This window comes from Oenanthe melanoleuca, chromosome Z, assembly GCF_029582105.1.
Source record: "Oenanthe melanoleuca isolate GR-GAL-2019-014 chromosome Z, OMel1.0, whole genome shotgun sequence".
Classification (NCBI taxonomy): Eukaryota; Metazoa; Chordata; class Aves; order Passeriformes; family Muscicapidae; genus Oenanthe; species Oenanthe melanoleuca.
This window is the reverse complement of record NC_079362.1, coordinates 57,928,278-57,948,979: the sequence shown is the minus strand read 5'-3', so window position 1 is coordinate 57,948,979 and position 20,702 is coordinate 57,928,278. Positions and strand designations below refer to the sequence as shown.

The 20,702-nt window shown below is 37.0% G+C and overlaps 1 protein-coding gene across 2 annotated transcripts in view; it reads right to left on the bottom strand.

Moving 5' to 3' along the window:
- PDE4D (phosphodiesterase 4D) overlaps positions 1–20,702 on the bottom strand; it is a 353,290-nt gene that overhangs the window by 265,793 nt on the left and 66,795 nt on the right. The gene's annotated exons all lie outside the window — the stretch shown is intronic.

Here is a 20,702-nt window from a genome sequence, read left to right as displayed (position 1 = left end):
AAGAAAAAGAAGAAGAAAAATCACGGATGATAAAGCAAAAAATCAGATTTGCTATTTCATTATTGACAAAACAATCTGGTAAAATAAACATTTTTAAATCACTCTTTTTTTTTCCTTCAGCTTGAAGAATAAGCTGCTGTTTCTTATAGCCAATTTAACTTTTCAGGAAACTGATTTTAAATGCTCAGTCTGGAATTAGGATAACTTTAACTTACTGCAAGTTTTGACAGCAGATGGAATAGTAATGAAACTACTCTTTCTAAATACTGTAGTTTGTAGTTTGGCCTTTCTTTTAAAAATTTTTATTTCTTGTGACCTGGAAAGACTACTATAATCTGCAGTAGTATGTCTTGCCACCTAGGGGTTTTTTTGGCATTGTATATGTCTACCAGGATGTCAATAACATATTGCCAAAGCTTGAATAAGACTCACAGTGTGTCATCACGTCTATAGAGAAGCATTCTTTTAAAAATGGTTCTTTGTACATTGTTTCATAAGTGAGTCTGCTGTGGTTCTAAACTTTGGGACAAGACAAACTTACTTGAAATGCCTGACAACTACAGTAATACTGTTTTCTGAAGCAAATGTCCCCAAGGCAACATCTTTCAATCCAAAACTACACCTAGGACATGTTGTAAAAAATTTGTGAATAAATCTGACTGACATCTTTTACAATGTAAAGACGGAGGTGGAAATGGAAGTTTTTTGAACTAACATTTCCTGGCATGAAATCTTTTTCTTGGACTATGTAAAAGACACATTTTATGTCCTAAGGTAAGCAGCTTTCAATAGGCTAACTCATACTGTGGTGGCTGTGTAGTGTTAAATATATTTAATATATATTTCGGTTGCTGGGGGCTGAAAATGTGTTTCCATTTTCACTTAGAAATTTCACGACATTTTATTCATTTCATTGTCACATATTTTCATCAACTGAAACCCCAGACGTAAAATTTTGCAAGTTTGCAAGTACTTTTTTCATTATACATCAGAGGGACATCAGAAAGAATAATGATATTAAGTCATATTATTTGAAATACTGCATTTTAGTCCTTTTGAATCAGAAATTGTTTCATATGCCTTTAGGCAATTGCTTATCTTTGTTTGCTGTCACAATAGAAGTAGCAGTTAAAAGATATATTAACTTCTATAATTTCATCCTTGATACTGTCAATAAACAAATTAATACTATATTTACAAAGAAAAGGGTATGTATTCTTTCTTGTTTGTAAGAATTTCTTGCTGTTCTTGCTGTTCTTCCATGTAAGGCTATATTACACATTCCTAAATTTTTTGGGGCAAAAAGAGAGTAAAATAGACTAAAATTAGTATAAAAAATAGGAGCTAAATTTTTATTGTTATGACAATAATAAGGAGGCTTTACAAAATGGCAAAAATAAAATTAATAGGAAAATTAAATATATAAAAAAAGGATTTTGTTTATATTTAACACAACCTTTTACAGTACTAGCTTAAGTAAAACACCCAAGAGAAATCTGCCTCAAGCACATTACATAAATTCATTATCACTTCAGTTCTGTAAATTAAGTGGTCTTCCTCTCTTTAGTGTCTGTAATGTTTTTCTGTCTTTACCCTCTGTTGCTTTTTGCTGTAAAATTGTTTTAGCTGGTGCTGCTCTTCACTGAACCTTGACTGTGCCTGCCAGCCAAATGGGTTCCAAATAAAAAAATAAGATTAAATAACTAAATGCTGCATCATTACAGATTTATACAAAGAGCAAGAATGAAAGTCGCCTGTCCAAGCACAAAACTGAAGTTTTTTGATTTTCCTATATTGCCATCTAGCTAATTAATGCCTCTGCCATGCAGAGGTGATATACCTCTGCTGGAGACAGCAGTTGTCTCCACTGTGACCACTGTCTGGAGCTGGGAGCTAGGTGTGAGCACTGCTCGGGAGGTGTTAACTCATCATACCCCTGATTACACCTGTCTGCTGTAGCTTGGGCAGATGATGAGTTACCAGTGCTGTACCTGCTGTGACCACTCACACACTGACTTCCAGATTTGACCACAAAATCTGCTGCTGTTGCCTTGTTGACGCGGCAAACCTCCAGTTTTAGAAATGTTGAGTGTATGGTTATTTTGGTAGGCTGCCTGCCAAACATTTCTGAGGAAGATAGTCAGCAGAAGGAAAAATGGTACTTCAAGCAGTATAATTAAGTTAGTGCTGAGCAGAATTCATCAGAAAGACGAACTTCTCTATCAGACTGATTTTCAGTAACTGCTGAATTTTAAGAAATCTTTCGTGGTTTTTTTTTTTTTAGCAAATATTGAAGATATGAGAAACCTATTTTATTTTGCAACTATTTGTATAACACTGTGGCTAATTCAGAAGCAAAAAGAAATATTAAAAACAGCAGAAAAGAAAACTGTTGCACTACAGATTTTATAAAAAAACCTACTATAGAAAATTCACAGAATATTCAGCTGGAGAGTGGGAAGAAACAGTAGGATGCTGATTGGAGTTTTTTGCTCTATTTTGATACCTATGGTGTTCTGATTTTGACAATTCTACATTCTTGAAATTATAATCCATACTACAGTGGTGAGATCAGAAGGACAAAGCATGTTAAGCATTAAAGGAGATAAAGGAAGATATTTTGCTTTGACCTCATTATCTATAAAATGAAACTTGGACCTGTTGCCCTGCAGATCATGAAAGAATAAACAGACTGAGGAAGCACTAAATCAGACTGCATGCTTTGGTTGTGTTTCCAGGAATCCTAGTTACCCCTTGCTAAAGGAATGAGCAGTGTTGTGGGAAATGCACATTAAATCTCGATGTTGGCACATGCAGAGGAAGAACTCGTACTTCATCTTCCTATATCACAATTAAGTACATTTTTATACATTTCCATTTTGGAAAGCGTGGGGAAATGGCTGTTCACTGTCACTTAAATTTTCTGTTTATAAATTTACAAGGTTTGGGTTTGTTCCAGAAATACAAAAGAAATATTAAAATTCTTTCTCCCCAAGAGCCAATTCTCATTTTCCAGCCAGATCTGGGTATTCAGGGCTCTACTTTTGCCCAGTGAAAGCACAAATTATTTCAAATTGTTAGCTCTCCCTTACAGATTCATATTGTTCTCATTTTATTTCTCCCCTTATCTAGACAACCTTTTTCTCTCCTCATTGCTAAGTGTATCAGGCATCATTAGTAGGCATGCACAGTACTTGCAGTACTGTAGCATGCTGTTTTCAAGGCAGTACAGAATTAAATATGCTCACCAATAGTTCACTGTGTACAACATTATATTTCATACAATGTATTTTGAAAAATAATGTTGACTAGTTAATAACAGTTTATTTAGGAAAAAATCTATAGAAATTCCTTTGCTGCATTTTATGTCTCTGACAATGTCTACTGCTCCCCCTATTTCAGTAGTGGCTAGTACACAGTATCACATCTACTTCAGCATGGTCCCCAAACTGAAAAATCGCAGAGGTCATTGTTATTAGTACATCTCACCACTGGCCTGTACATTACTGCTTGTCATCATACTTGAGTGAGCTGACTGATGAATATAGTACTGGATAACTGAGAATGATAGGATCACAGAATCATTTAGACTAGAAAAGACTCTTAAGATCATCAAGACTGATAGTCAAACCAGCATTGCCTAGTCCATCACTAAACCATGTACCCAAGAGCCATATCCATATGGTTTTGAACACTTCCAGGGACACCTACTCCACCACTTTTCTGTGCAGCCTGATCCAAGGTCTGGCCACATTTCAGTGAAGAAAATTTTCCTAATATACAATTAAAGCCTCCCCTAGAAAAATACAAGGCCATTTCCTCTTGTATTATCTCTTGCTACCTGAGAGAGGAGGTCAACCTCCACCTGGCTACAGCCTCCTTCCAGGCAGTTGGAGAGAACCATAAGATCACCCTGAGCCTCCTTTTCTGCAGGATAAACATCCCCAGCCCCCTCAGCTGCTCCTCACAGCCCTGGTGCTCCAGACCCTGCCCCAGCTCCATTGCCCTTCTCTGCACTCACTCCAGCCCCTCAGTGCCTTTCTTGCACTCAGGGCCCAGAACTGGACACGGCACTCGAGGTGTGGCCTCAGCAGTGCCCAGGACAGGGGGACAATCCCTGCCCTGCTCCTGCTGCCCACACCATTGCTGATCCAGGCCAGGATGCCATTGGCCTTCTTGGCCCCCTGAGCATACCCTGGCTCATGTTCCCCAGCACCCCCAGGTTCTTTTCCACTGGGCATCTTTTCCAGCCACTCATAAGTTTGTACGGTCAGTAGACACTTGCTGGTTACCAGGTATCCACCTATCACTTCCCTGTGTCACTGGACAGGAATGAAAATATAACAAAAGGCTCATGAGTTTAGATAAGGCCAGGGAGATATTGCTCACCAATTACCATCACAGACAAAAGAATCTCTGCTTTGGGATATTACTTGAATTTACTAACACTCGAAATCAGAGCAGATAATGAAATTTATCTTAAAAATATCTTCCCCAATCCTAACCTCCTTTCCAGGGTCTACCTCCTCCTCCACAGCAGCACAGGGAGATGAGAAATGGAGGTCACCCTCAGTTCATCACAGGCTGTTTCTGCTGCTACCCAGGAAGAGGAGTCCTTTCCTTGGTCCAACATGGGGTCACTCCCAAAGGAGAATTCTCACCAAACTTTTCCAGCAGGATTCCTTCCCACAGGCTACAGTTCTTCATGGGTATCTGCCTGCTCCAGTGTGGGTTTCTTTCATGGACTGCAGGTGGATTTCAGGGCCACAGCTGCCTCACCATGGGCTGCACCAGGGGCTGCAGGGGAACCTCAGCTCTGGCCCCTGGAGCACCTCCTGTCCTTCTGCACTGACCTTGGTGTCTGCAGGACTGCTCCTCTCAAATATTCTCACTCTTCTCTTCTCTTTGAGTGACTACAACTGCATAATAACTTTTTTTTTTTCTTGTATATGCTATCACAGAGGGGCTACTACCATCTCTGATTTGTTTGGCTAGTGGTGGGTCCAACTTGGAGCCAGTTGTCATTGACTTGGACATGGGGGAAGCTCCTCACAGCTTCTTGCAGAACCCTCTCCTGTAGATTCCCCTCCACTCCTCCTACCCCACTTCCAAAACCTGATTCTGCAAACCCAATACAGCCTGTGGCACTGCCTGGGGTTGTTGTGACCCATGGGCAGGGACCAGCACTGGGCCTTGTTGAACCTCACACCACTGGCCTTGGCTCATTGATCCAGCTTGCCCAGATCCTTCTGTAGAGTCTTCCTGCCCTCCAGCATATCAATACTCCTGCCCAACTTGTTTTTCTGTGCAAACTGACTGAGGTTGTCCAAATCCTCTTGTCTAGGTGATCAGTAAAGACATTAAACAGAGGTGACCCTGATACTGAGCCCCTGGGAGCTGCACTGGTGGCTGACTGCCAACTGGATGTAACTCCATTCAGCCCCACTCTCTGGGCTCAATCATCCAGACAGGTTTCCAGCACACCCATCTGTAAGAGTCCATCTTTGAGCCTCTCGTTTGCTCTGCCCAACGACCCTCGCCTGAGGCCTAAAGAACTGCAGTTTAAAGGTGCTGGCCAGGGATGAGAGGAATGCCAAGTGACTGTTCTCAGGTGGTGCTCATTCCAACCAGGGCCAGTTTCCTCCCACAGGTGTGAGAACAATAAACTGGCCATGGTGAGCTGCTCTTATGCAGGCTACTTGCTGCAGAACTGGTCACAAGGATTGTTGGTGTGCCTGGATCTTGCCATGGTGCACTGCTCCCACGCAGGCTGTGGGCCTGGAGCTTGCCATGGTGCACTGCTCCCATGCAGGCTGTGGGCCTGGAGCTTGCCATGGTGCACTGCTCCTACACAGGCTGTGGGCCTGGATCTTGCCATGGTGCACTGCTCCCACGCAGGCTGTGGGCCTGGAGCTTGCCATGGTGCACTGCTCCCACACAGGCTGTGTGCCTGGAGCTTGCCATGGTGCACTGCTCCCATCCAGGCTGTGGGCCTGGAGCTTGCCATGGTGCACTGCTCCCATCCAGGCTGTGGGCCTGGAGCTTGCCATGGTGCACTGCTCCCACACAGGCTGTGTGCCTGGAGCTTGCCATGGTGCACTGCTCCCACACAGGCTGTGTGCCTGGAGCTTGCCATGGTGCACTGCTCCCATCCAGGCTGTGGGCCTGGAGCTTGCCATGGTGCACTGCTCCCACACAGGCTGTGGGCCTGGATCTTGCCATGGTGCGCTGCTCCCATGCAGGCTGTGGGCCTGGAGCTTGGCATGATGCACTGCTCCCACACAGGCTACTTGCGCACTGTCCTGTTTCCACCTGTTTCTTGGAGCAACGATCTCCACATACAATAGTCCATAAATCTTCCCACCTTTTGGCCAGTCACCCGACACCTTGGAAAAGACTATAAAAGACATCCTCAAACTAAAGACCCCCAAGATCTCCCCGGACGGCAACGGACATCTATTGGCTGGTTCCACGAGGATCGTCTGTCCGTCTTGGTAGCTATAATCCCAACTGCTCTCTTTCTGTCTCTCTCTCTCTCTCTCTGTCCCTCTATTTTGTTGGCACTAAATAAAGTGCATTTTTGCAAAAGTAAACTGGTTTTGTCCCCTGCTGTGTCTTTTGCACTTTGAGAGCCCTAAAAGAACCTATCAGGTTCTTTTTTTTTCTTATCCATGTGGTGTGGACCCTGACACCATCCAAGCCATGAGCAGCCATTTTCTCCAGGTGAATGCTGTGGGCTATACTGAAGTCCAGGCACATAACATCCACAGGCTTTCTCTCATCCACTGAGTGGGCCACCCTGTCATAGGAGGCCAAACAGGACCTGCCTTTCACAAAAGCCCTTCTGGCAGAGCCTGGTTTCCCAGTTGTCCTGCTTGTGCCTCATGATCATACTCCAGATGAGCTGCCCTGTGACCTTCCCTGGTACTGAGGTCAGAGATGCACAGAAGTCAAGATCTACTTTCTGTACCTCCTTCTTTTCCAAAACACAGAAGTTTCATTCTCTGCAAGAACTTGCCTGTTTGATTGTCATTATGCAAAGAGGGGAGTCAAGTCAAGATCATAGCATTGTTGTGGGAAGGATTTGCTAACAGAAATATGTGAAGGTTCAGAATTGTCTTTAAAAGGAAATGCAGGCTTTAAGGACAGGTCAGCACTAGATGTGTTCATAATTTTTTCCATAAAAGGTAACTAAATGCTTGTTTTATAAAAATATACACATACAGCCTAATTTTAATTTCAATAAATATAGATACTGAGAAAAAACATGGCTGTTTCATCTCCAGCTATAAAATCTAATTGTTTTGAAAGATGTATTGTTTTCAACTTCAGGTTCTTACAAGAAGAAAATTGCTGAGTTTAAAAGGTTCCTACTGATAATCCATTTTCATGCTTATAATCCCTAAGAATTTAACTCCCTTTTTGTTTGTACAGTGCCATGGGCTTTCATGGTTTAAAGCACTATAGTTTATAATTAGCTAAGCTATGTCAGATAGATGAAAAACCTCCAAGGCCAGCCTTGGAGTATAACTACACTGATATGTTCCTCATTAATATGGCAACAAAGTGGTAGTTTTGACTTAATTTTTGAGTCTGCAGAGTTACAGAGTTCTTATTTATAGCAAGCACTGTAAGGAGGTATGGATACATACTGGAATGGAATTCAGTTCAAGACATCAGCAAGTGAAGGTTTTATCAAGGACATTAAAAAGAAGGACACTCAAAAACCAAGGCAGCAATTTAAGAAAAGAAAATAAAAGCCATGGCTATATTCCAAACCCACTTTCTTATTACTGATAGGTTTGAAAGATGTTAATGGCAACTACCAGAGATTATTGAATGTGGCCTGTAACCCACAACTATAAAAAGCTAATTCCAAAGAGTGTTTCAAACACTTCTGGGCTCAGTAATGAGGACGATTAACAGAAGGCAAATAACAGAGGTGAAGAACTGTGAGTTTCTTACCAGTATCTCTGGTACCATGAATAACTGATTACAGAGATGTTAGCACTTCTCTTTGACACTGCTGAGAGAACTAACTCTTGGTCAAAGTCATGACCTGGGCCACTAAGTCCAGCATTAAGAAGTCACACTCCCAACCCACACTTTTTCCATTCAGTCTGTCATTGAAAATAATGACACTAAGATATTCACCTAGACATTGAGGATAAGTGACAAATCTGAATTTTTAATTTGCAATGATAACCAGTCAGTATCACTATGAAAATTTGCTTCAGTTTCAGAAGGAAAATTCTACCTTTTTTTTTTTTTTTGCCATGATAGACTTGATATTAAAATCATAGTCTAAATTGCAACAAATAATACATACAGAAAATAAAACAAATATTGATTTCTATATTATGCAACATGAGACAAGAAACATCTTTGAAGTGAAAAGAATGTTTTTGTATTACAATTATAAAAAATAATAATTAAAAATTAAATACTGTTTAAATTGCTGTACATCCTGCATAGATGGATTTCTCCAAATAATTTGAAAACATGACTGCTGAAGATTTTAAATGCTGCTAACCAACAAACGTTATGTAGCCAGCATAACAACCTGTGGCTCACATTTTGTCTTGAAATCCATTCAGAAAGAAAGGTTTATAGAAACGTTAAAGTAGCAATTTCTCATTGGAACAGCTTATAATATTTTTGTTTCATATTCCTATTGAAATAGCTTTCTCAGATACCATTTGCATCTGCCTGCTATAAATAAATTTGAAAGTCACAGGGGTTTTTTCCATAAGATTTAGAAAATAAAACTAATGTCTTAGTATATAAAATCTCTAATGTAGTTGTTTTAAAAGTACTTAAAAGGTCCATAACTCATGTACACATGCATTAGCCATTTAATTTCACAAAATTTCCAAAAGAGGTTCATCTAGTAAGGAATTAATATGCTGTATCTTATGTAAGAAAGTGGAAAACAGAGTTGAAAGTTCTAAGAATTTGCTTTTATAAGTGATCAAATTGCCCTTATTCAGGAAAGACTATTATACAAATTTCTAACAATTTTTTTACAAGAATTATATCTGTGAAAATTGAAAAAGTTCCCTTTTTATAGTAATGTTGGGCAAATAATATCTATCTATCAGAACCAACTTCTCTCCTAATTAATTTAGCACACATCAAGCAAGAAAACAATATTAAGCTGTAATTACTTATATCTTTTATTTATACACTGAAGACAAAAATTCTAAGACATTCACTTAAAATGTGATTAGGAAAAAAAGAAAAGGAAAACAAAAACATAGAAAAGCTTAGCTCTACAATTAGTTAGAGATATTTGAAGCAGGTGATCTTTGCACACCCTCACGTCAGATAGCATAAGGTGGTAACGAAATCGTCTCAAGCAGCTCTGAGAGAGCTTTGCTGCATTTTATCCTTGAGACAGACACATTGAATACACCTGAATGATGCTTAATCAATAAAGATGCCTTTTCATCAATAAGGCTGACCCAGACCACAGAGTAAGTTCCTTCCTTAGAGTTTACTGTCAATCCAAAAAAAAAAAAAATCTCCTAAACATCTGCCAACCACGAATTCCCAGCCATGCCCCTGGGAAGAGATTTGTTTTCTCCTGTTGCTGTGGTCTGGTCACTCATCCCGCTCTTTGCTTTATTCAGAATTTTTGCCTAGCTCGCTTCATGCTGTGGTTTCCCTGACTTTTTCTCTCTCGGGCTCTCCCATGTCCCACTCATCTTTAGCTATTCTCTGCAACAGTACAAACAATCTGTTCTCCAGAGCTTCATCTATTCATTGTGAAGTGGTTGGAGCAAGGTGAATGGGCAGCCTTCATTCCTGCAGCCTGTGTGCAGAAATTTACACAAAGAGGAACCAAATCACAACCAACAAAACAATTACACAAGACATCTCACTTCCTTTAAAGAACAAAACTCTCTTCTTTATAACATATTATTGAATTATATATATGCTCACTGAAATACTGGACATTGAAATATTGGTCTACTAGCAATATTGTTGAGAAAAACAATGACATCTAGTGACAAGACAGAAAATCACAACTCTATCTTCCCTTTAGGCAGAACTAAATGAATACACATTCACCTCTACACTTATGGCCACAATATACTTCCTGGAGCTTCAAGATGAACTGCTTTTTTTGTTAAAAATCAGCACAAAAGGAAAACCAAACAAGACTTAAATTGTCTTGCTTACTTGAATCTGTATCCAGCAGGATTCAAATCCACATTTTAATTTTGCAAAGCATATGTCCCCCAGACTCTAAGTTCTTACACACTGGCATGTTCAGAAAACATTAAATTATATCTTGCACTTGATAGATTTTTTAAAACTAGCAAAAATTAGTGTACTATTTATATTCTTCCATCTTGCACCCAATATGGATGCTACACTAAGAAAGGTAAGAATTTATATTATTCTGCCCACATCATGAAGAATAAGATAAAAACTTAATGGTAGAACAGTTATAGATGTAAATGAACATGAGTTCAGCAACATTAGTCTCTTTGATTTTTTCTAAACAGTTGGGGTTTTTTTTCTCCAGAAGGCATAACTTCCTTCATAGTGTCCGAGACAGCGAATGAATTTCTGGGAAATAAAATTTGTACTTGCATTTCTGCATGTCAGTCCTTCATAACATTGCTTGTATACTGTAGAACTTTTTCAGCTTTTACTTTAGTAACCTGAGAACATTGTGTAAAACAGCATCTGTACTATTTAGCAGTTCATTTTATGTTCTATTAATTATGTGTTGCTAAAACAGCACCAAACATCACATCATTGTAATGTAGGTGGCTCTGTTGTGCCATTCTGGACTTTTTTTCTAACTGTCCTTGATGGGAAATTTCTATAAAAACCTATAGTTTTTATTTTCACAGGTTCTATATATATAACATTATGGTTCTTCCTTTTTTTCTGATAAAATTTACGATTAACTTGGCTGTTTCAGTAATGACACAGCAATTTAATTGTCTATTTCTTTGTTAGATAAAAAATGCACATAATATACCATGCCATTTTAGTTCACTTGAGCATATTTCTGTAATGTGTCTTTTTATCCCAATAGCTCATATATATAAATATGAATTCCATTGGAAAATTATGAAATCTAGACATATTTTCAAGTATGTTCTGAAAAGTAGCACAAATGAAAATTTATTCAATTTTTGTGCTGACCTTAGATCCTCTTTCTCCTGTTATGTATGTAAAAGTACTGTTGGAAATTCCTAAAAACAGGCATTCTAAAATATTCTAAAATAGAAGATTTATTTATATGCATGCTTGTAGCCATTAAAAGAAGTAGGCAAAGATATTTTGCCTTTTGAGTCTGCACCAAGTTTTAAAGAGAGCACCTCTACAGAGATTAAAGGAATTTGTAAACATATCTCATTTCATTTTAACTGACTCTAAGAGAGGCACCAGGGAATTTTGGAAAAGCAATCAAAACACCTACATCAATACATTCTTCCTACTAATCCTAGTTGTCAAAACAAAGATTCTAGTTTAAAGACTTCTCCATCTACTCTGTTTCTTCCTGCCTAAACAACCAACATTTAGGTTATAATAAACCAATAAATTATTAATAAAATAGATTGCATAATTTAGATACAAAAAGCATTGTTTCGAACTACAATGGAAAACCCGAACCACCAACTTAGCTGAAGTTTAGGATGATGATAAAATAATATAATTAAAACCAGTTCTAGTTTGTCTAACAATAAATAAATTTATTTACAAAAAATTATACTATAAACTCCATCTATTTTTCCACATTAGAGATATATAATATATATATATATAATTGTAGTTGCAAAAGATGAAATGGCTTATTTATTCACCTGGTCCATACGGTTGTTCAGTGTGACAACAGTCATATATAACCCATTTTTTTATATTTGACCAAACTTCGAAAATATTTCAGAAAAAAGCATAATTTTTCACTCGTTTCAGAGTTCTTTTTCTATATGACCTATGTTATGGTGCTGTTGTTTAAGGAACATAAGCACATTCTCTTCCTGTAAAACACCTTAGCAAAATCAGTAAATTAGATTAAATGCCCACAGTTCAAGGTTGCATCTATATTTGTGTTTCGGTTTGGCTCAGGAGTGCATTGTGAAACTAGAGCACCTTTACCACTTCGTTGTGCATAGCAGAGAATTCTTGCAGTATGTAAATAGAACATAAACAAAGTGAGACCAGAGGTCTGTGTACACATTAAGGAATAATCTCAAGTATGGGCAATGTAGGCACTGTTTTATCAGTACTGACTGCTTGAAGCTGCAGTAACCTCCCTGTTATACTCTATTTGCCAGTTAAATTACAGCCCAAGTGATCTTTAGGAGATTATAATCCCTCTGAGCAAACCCCCCCAAAACACTGAAGGTGTCTAAACCTGCACTGCAGAAAGCACAAATTAATGTCTGTTTTACCACATACAGTCATTGAGACTAATTTCTTAGTAGAAGAGTCCCTAACACCTATGCTGCATGAAGTGAATTTTCCAATCTTCCTCTACACTGATCTAGGAACACCCAAAGGTATCTGGATACAGTCTGCTCCCAGCCTCCACAGAGAGCAGGTCGTGCTTTGAACACATAGGCATAGAAAGAGTAACTGACACATGAGTCTGCATGTGCATTTCTAACATGGAACAGTGGAAATCCAAGAATCTTGTCCAGAGTAAACTGGGGAGGGTACAAAAAAAGAAAAGTGAGTTTGGCCCACAGAAGTGCTCCACAGAAGTGGAGCCCATCCATGATTCACATCTTCAAAATACATAAAATATCTTTACAGTTCATGTAAGTCTGTTGGTTCCTGAATGTGTTGCTGCTTTCTAAGGCAGAATATGTAAAGACAGATATGTATCAGTTGCAAATAGAGATGAAAAACATCATCTTCAATCTTGTACCTTACAAATTTTCCTCATTTATTTTTTCTATTTCCTAATATGAATTGAAAATGCAACTTCTGACAATACAACATTGTTTAGCACAAGTTATTAAGTAGATCATGTACCTCCATATAGTCCAGAAAATGATTCATCAGAATTACTGGAATATAAAAATGGTCCTGCCCTGTGTGTTTCAGCTTTCACCTATGTCTGCCACTACTATAGTTCATAAAGACCACAGAAATGTCATCATTATACAAGATTTTTGTGTATCATTTGGATCATGAGGTATTTCATAATACAATTGTATCTATGCTTTAGGTCACAAATACTCATTAAATTTTAAAACTACATATGTTTATCAATTTCGAGCCATCCAGGGATAAAGTAGATTATAGCATCTTTTAATGCAAATGTATAACTTAACAATGCAAATTAGACACTAATAGCCTTAATGTTAAATTTTTCTTAAAATGTTTACAATTTCCTTTAAAAGTAGACCTTGTTATAGTTTGCTGAATCACATCACTAGAGCTCAGAACATCAATTTCTGCAAATCCTGAACAACTATTTTTTGCTGAACATCACATGAGCATTGAGTTAATAGCTTGTATTCTCTCCTAGTTTTGTTCCTTAAAACTCTTTGCATATAAGCTTCAAAAACTTTGGAAGAAGTTCTGGTATATTTACTGATTTCTTGATATAAATCTTGATGCCAACCTGCAAAGCATCAGCATTCAAAGTAATTCACCTGACTTCAGATTTTCAGTAGAACGAGAGTAATATCACTGCTAGTTAAATCACGTACAGGTTTTTGTACTTGAGTTCTAAACACGGAAAAGTACCATGAATATTGCCTTACTTGGCACTCATCTGAAGCAGCATGTGTTAGAGAAGAGGACAAGAGCATACTTGTTGGTGTATTCCTACAGATCTCATGCAAAATCCAGAGAACACAGCAGAAAGATTTAATTACACGTGAGCATTTTCTGACAAGCTAAAAATCTCAAGACATCAAAATATTTTGTATGCACTCACTGAACATATGAATTCACAGAAGGGCAAAATGCAAACACCCAACCAAACTATGTACTACTTCAGAAACGGTATGTAACATAAAAAACAAATAAACAGAAAGAGGCATTAAGTATATATGTAGAGACACATTTATATGTTAGCATAAAAAATTCCACAATATTGTACTCACAAATTTTATACGGGCAAAATGTTTCAGTCAAAACATATTCCTAGATTTGCAACTTATAATCCATTCATTATGAATATTCAGATACATTAAAAATATTCTATCAGCTTTGTTTTCCATCTTTCCCTCTTAATTTTGGAAAGTCACAACTTTTAAGGCCTAAAAAGACTTTTAAAATTCTTATCCTACAGTCAGATTTTCAGAATCAATTGCAACAGAAAAATATTTTGAAAAAGGTTTTAATCACAGAATTAAGCAAGTAAAAAAACCCAGCGGCATTTCTAAGCAGATTGTTTAAAAGGTTAAGAATTTGTAATTTTTATGGTTTTAGGTTCTAATTTCAGAGAATGCTACCCTGAAATTCTAACTCTTGACAGTATCTCAGCTCAAAAACTTGAAAATATTTAACAATAAATAACTTTATATATTCACAGATCAAATTTTTCAATTCCACATATCTTTGACAGGGTAAAAAAAAATGAAACAACATAGCACAAAATTTACTTGTTCAACTTCGCAAAAGATCAGTCAATAATCAAATTGAAATAATAGTCCTCAAGCACACAGTCATGTGACATATAATGGAGAGAGGACAAAAATTATTTATCTAGCTCTTCAGTCATTTCAAGCCATTGAATTGTGAGACATTCTTTTGTTTTCAATTCTGGCAGAGAGGAGGGGAAAAAAGCCAAGAACACAGTAGAAATTTCTTGATTTGTACAAACTTCTAAGCTGTGAATTTCTTGCTTGAGCTTAGAAATAGGTTACCAGAACATATCCAGTTGTGTAAAACAGGCTCTATACTGTTGTATGCACAAACATGAATGAAAAAAAGAAAATAACAAAAAACCCTAACCAAAAATACCAAAAACAGAAACTGCAAAAAACAAAAAGCAAAAGCCTCCAGAACAAGCTTCAGTTAATTTTATGACCAAGTACTTCTATTTCTGCGTAGGGTTGATCCATACCCTTGTAGTGCTGCACTTAATTATTTTGTGTTGCTGTATATAAATGGTTCAATTCCTTTGTGTCTGCAGGCAAAATACTCCACAGCAACAAAGAGCCTGAGCATTTGTTAGGTAGAGAAAGGTTTCAGTTCCTATTCAAACTAGAGTTAAGAATGTGATTTGGTACAAAAGGTGTGTTATGACACTAGGAAATGTAAGACATTAATTTATTTCACACCATGCTTTGTTTGTTGTGAGCTACTTCTGCACAGCAAAAAGCAATGTCAGGATCCAGATCAGACCAAGCTATATTATGTATTTATGAAATAGCAGTGAAGCTGCTGCACTTGGTGTTGTAATGCTCTGCCCAGTAACCTGGTTACAATAGTAATTGGCTTTTCTTTTTTCTTATCTGTAACACAAATGCTCCACTTTTTCCAACCAAGGCATTCTGTGGTTCCAGCAAACATGCCCATCTGTGCATGATGTGCATAACAAAGCTGGAAAGATATATGTATACTCTGTCTTTATGACTTTCCTTATCCCAGTCATGATATACAACTAGAACAGCCAGAACACCACCAGAAAAAGGTGTCAGCAAAGATTTTAGCCCAAACTAAAACTCCAAACAGCAGACATATATATCTTAAATTCAGTCAAAACAGTAGACAGTCCTGCTTCACACACTTTTTGTTGTAGTCATTATGCTAGCTTTTGAAAATTACTTACATCAAGCAAAAAATAAGAGGTTATACAGATCATGATTTGCCCTAATAATAAAAAATAATGATATTTTACTACTAATAAATCTAATATTATTTATAATACTTATAAAATAATTAATTAAATAAAGATGATGATAATTAAATAATAATAAGAATAAAAACAAAAAAATCCAGAGCACTTAAGGATTCCTTATAAGATTAATATTATCTTCCAACATATCCAATTTTCCAACATACCCTATAAAAGTCTTTACAGACTGAAAGTGTTCCTGCTGTCTATTGCTGTTGAAAGTTCTGCCTAAATTATGGAAGTTTAAAAGCTATTTCACAGGCAAATTGTATGAAGTGCTTAGTACAGATTATTGAATATATCCAAAGAAAATAAAAATAATGTTATGATTTTTAAAAAAATAACTGAGAAGAGGAGAAAGAAGAAATAAAAGGAATACCAAGAATAATTTCTTTGTCAGTTCTCAAGAGCTGCAAAATAAAACTGGAGGCTCTAGGCCTGCCTACATGAGACTGAAATCACTATTGAGTTGCTGACAGCATTCATATGCTGAGGAGCACTGAAACCTTATCATTGCTTAATTAAAATAAAATAATTATAATTTTAATACTGTGTAGTTCCAGGATTTTTTGTTGGGTTTAGGTAATTTGTGAGTTCACTGAAATAGTTCAATAGTGTGTGTCAGCAGGGAGTGGCCATTCTACCTACACAAATATGCCAAGAAAACTCACTTCTGAGCCACAGATTATCTCTCCTTCCACTTGAGTATCATTCTCAGAGCAGAGCAGTAAATACCCTAACATGTGGTGGTGTTAATATTACCAAATATCCTTACACATGAATTTTTGAGGTAGATTACTTGTTCCACTCTATGTTATAGTGTCAAGTTGGCTAAGCATTTAAAATTATTATTAATTCACAGCTGTAAGTAGACACTTCTTGTGGCTGACACAATGGAAAAGAGGAGAGTATTACCCTGCTTTTGTACCAGCCCAGGTGTTGTGTTCTTGGTTGTTACCTGATCAGCTGAGGTCTTTGTGTGGTCTCTTTTTCTTTTTTCTTTTTCTTCTCCCCTTAAACACAAACCTTAAATTTCCTAATTTCCAAAAAACTTGAGAATGTTTGCATTCTTCCTGTCAAAAATCATCATTAAGAATAATCCAGAAACTCAACTGGAATATTAGGACTCTACAAGGACTACTAGAAATCAAACTATTTTAGGCAAATTACTCATATTAATTTCATGGCATCAAAAGGACTTCAAAATTCTTTGCAAACTACATCTTTTGCCTAATGTAATTGCATTAGAATTACAGAAATCATAGCAAACTTAATCAAAAGGAACAAGCACATATTTTCTGTATCAACCTCTGCAAGTTTAGTTGTTGGGGATTTGCTTTGAAACATTATTAATGCCTAAATATAAGAAAAACAGAGTTTCACAAAGCATAGTGAGCTTTACAACACCAAAAGACATAATTATGGAAGTCTGCCAACAAACTGACAACCTAACTGTGCTATATATGAGATATTACACAACAAAAGAAGAATTATGAGCTTAGTATAGTTAAAGAACTAATTCAATATCATTAAATTTACACTGCTTGCTTTCTTATGAATTATAAAAACTGGAAAATATGCCATAAAAATAATGTAAATATTCAGATGGAAAATAATATAACCCAGGACTTATTTTTTGTCAGTTTAATTAATCAAGGGCTTTATAGAGTATCCATTTAATTTTCTCCTTATTTATAAAATAAGGACTTCCAACTAGCCTGAGGCTAGCTGCCTACCTACTAAATTTTCAGCAAAATAAATAGGAGCTGAGAAACTATGACCTAAACAGACTTGATCCTCCCATCACACCTGCATTACATGTCCTCTTTTAAACATTAGAATCCCATGTGCAGGATGTTGTGTTTCACTGTCCCTTTGGTTCTCAGTGTATGCAACTAAGGATGCAACTACACAAAGCAAATTATAAGGGAATCCCTGCTAAATATTTTAAATACAAAAACAGGGTTGAATTTTTCTTTTCCACATAAGTCTTATACATTCAGTCTGATACTATGCATTCAAATTTGTTAGCATTCTAAAACAAACCTTTCAGTTGCTAGTTTTTCTTCTGCTCAAATACAGGCAACAGCATCCATCATTTTGTATTCTTACAAGTAACAGAAATTAACTACCTCGTATGCTATCACCAATGATACATCCATAGGAGCAGAGGAGCAGAGCTGACAGGCATTTTGAGAGCCCACAGGGAGTCCTACTGATGAAACCGTTCATGAGCAAAATATTTCTTGTGTCATAAAGGGGAAAAAAGAATTCCAATACACTAAACTAAACATTTACAATACACTGAACTAAAATGTTTTTATTATTTATGTATGACATTCACACAAAATGAAAAATAATCATCAGACTTTACACTGTGCAAAGTCATATGCGCAGGAGAGGATTACTCCTCGAAGTCTAATAGCAAAATATTGTCTATCTGCACTTCAGAATGGCTTTTGAACAATGTCTCCCATAAGCTCTTCAGAAACAATCTAATGGGGCATGGGCTGGATGAGCAAACAGCGAAGCAGATTGAAAACTGGTGGAGTAGCTCCAAAGAGTGGTGATTGCTAGCATGAAGCCTGGTTGAGCCATCATCTAGGCCAACATTCTGTGCCCTAGGCATCAGCACAGGACCCACCTTCATTCAATACTCTCATTATTCTGTTTGACAGGTGAAGCATACCCTCAAGAAGTTTGTCAGCGACTCAAAACTGGAAGATGTGGCTTGCACACTGAGAGGTTCCTGCTTCCATCTACAGTAATGTCAAAAGGAGCCTCCTGCAGTTACACAAGGATTAGAGCAATAGAGCAGTAGGTGCTGGGGGCCACCCTTTTGGAAAGCAGCTTTCCTTCAAAGGCCCAGGGGGTCCCAGAGAATACCAAGTTGAATGTGAGCCAGCACTGTGCCCTTAGGGAAAAGAGGGTTCATGGCCTGGGGCTATGCTGGAAGAGAATTGTCATCAGATTCAGATAGGATCCTTCCCTTCTGCTCAGCACTGATGGAGCCACGTGTGGAGTACTGTGTCCAGTACAAGAAAAGAAATATGTAGCTGTGTAAAAGAGCTCAGGAAAGGACACTAATACAGTCAAGGGTTGGAGCATCTCACACACAACAACAGACTGGTGAAGCTGGGACTGTTAAGTCTAGAGAAGACAAGAGAAGGGTGTGGGCTGTCATATCAATCTATGCAAATATATGCAGGAATTTTATAAAGAAGATGGAGTCAGGCTCCTCCCAGCAGTGCTGAGTGACAAGATCAGACACAAGGGGTACAAAACCACAACTATTTCCCTTTGAATATCAGGAAATATTTTCTTCTTATTGTGAGGGTGAGCACAGGCACAGGTTACCTTGAGAGGCTGTGAAGGCACCATCCTTGGACATACTCAGGAGCTCTCTGGAGGTTTTTTGGGAAACCTGCTCTAGGTGGCCCTGCTTGAGAGGAAGGTTGGACTAGATGACCAAGGTCCCTTGTGGCCTCAACAATTCTATAGGTCTATATAAAAAGATACTAAACAAGTAAATCCAATTTAGATTTAACAGAGAATATTTCATCATTCTTGTGTAAATATATTGATGAATTATATAATTTTAAATGTCTTTTTTACAAAACTTCATATGCTTGTCAAAGAGAATGTCTTTTTTGACATATCTTTTTAATACTAAATTTAAATAAGTGACTGAAAAAACATTATTTGTTTTTAAAAACCCTAAATTTTAATAGTTGCCACATGAAATTATTATAAATCATTAATGTTTTCTTTCAATCCCATTAAAAAAAAAAAACCTGATTATTTTTCAACTCATTTATGTTTTGTAGACTACTTTAAGCATTAATTGTATACTTTATTCACCTTCTTCAGCAATCTTTTTTTTCCTAGAATATAAAATCTCTGTGGCCCTTTTAGCATTTCTAGAGTAGCACTGTAACCCTTCCAGTATCTGTATAACAGCTGAAAACAGTCTCAAATTTAACAAGGGCAAATCAATTGTTTTTTATTACTTTGCTTACTAATTTTACTAATGATAGAAATTTCTATTCTCAAGAAAAAGCAAATGCACTCTGTCTGTTATATACAGAAAATGTTGCTCTCTTACTCTTTTACTTTTTCCAACTTTGGAATACAAAATCAAGATTTTCAATAGAAAGCATTGGCATTTAAAAGTTCAAAAGGTTTTTTAAAAGTACTTTACTTATAAATCTCATCTATATATGCCCTTCTCTTTGTCAAAATTTGCATCCTATAACATCAAAAGAGCAAGGGATGGTAGGAAGAAGAAAGCTTACAGTATGGTTTATACTTTACAGTATGTTTGCTACATAAAAATGTTCTGCCTCACATTCTGCCCTAAACTGCTGCTTAGACTAACAGGAAATTGCTTTATTTCTGTTCCAGCATTTCTGTATGAGCTGCTTTTTACTGTATTCAAGACAACAAGTATTTCAATGAATACTGTAAATTAGCAAGTCATGCAAGTCATGTTGTCTTTCATCCAATATTATAGTACAATGATTACTTTAATGACAATAATGGACTAAAATATATATATACAATAATGGATTTGTTTCAAGTCTTTGTTCTGCAAATAATAGGGACTAATTACCTTATGAAAAGAAATCCAAGTCACAATTAAACTTTCTTTAAAGATTGTAATTATAATCTACATTATTTCATGACTCACTTTTTCTAACATAGTGGTGGAATACTGCTGCTCAGAAAATCTGAGATTTTCTCTTGCTGCAGTGCTCGTGGAAAGCCACATGAGATGGCTCATAGGTAAATGTGCACTGAGGAGGTAGGGCTTCACAGGCAAGCTTAGGTAACTGGGCTGTCTCCAAAAACTGAGAAGTTTATCATGCCCACCTAC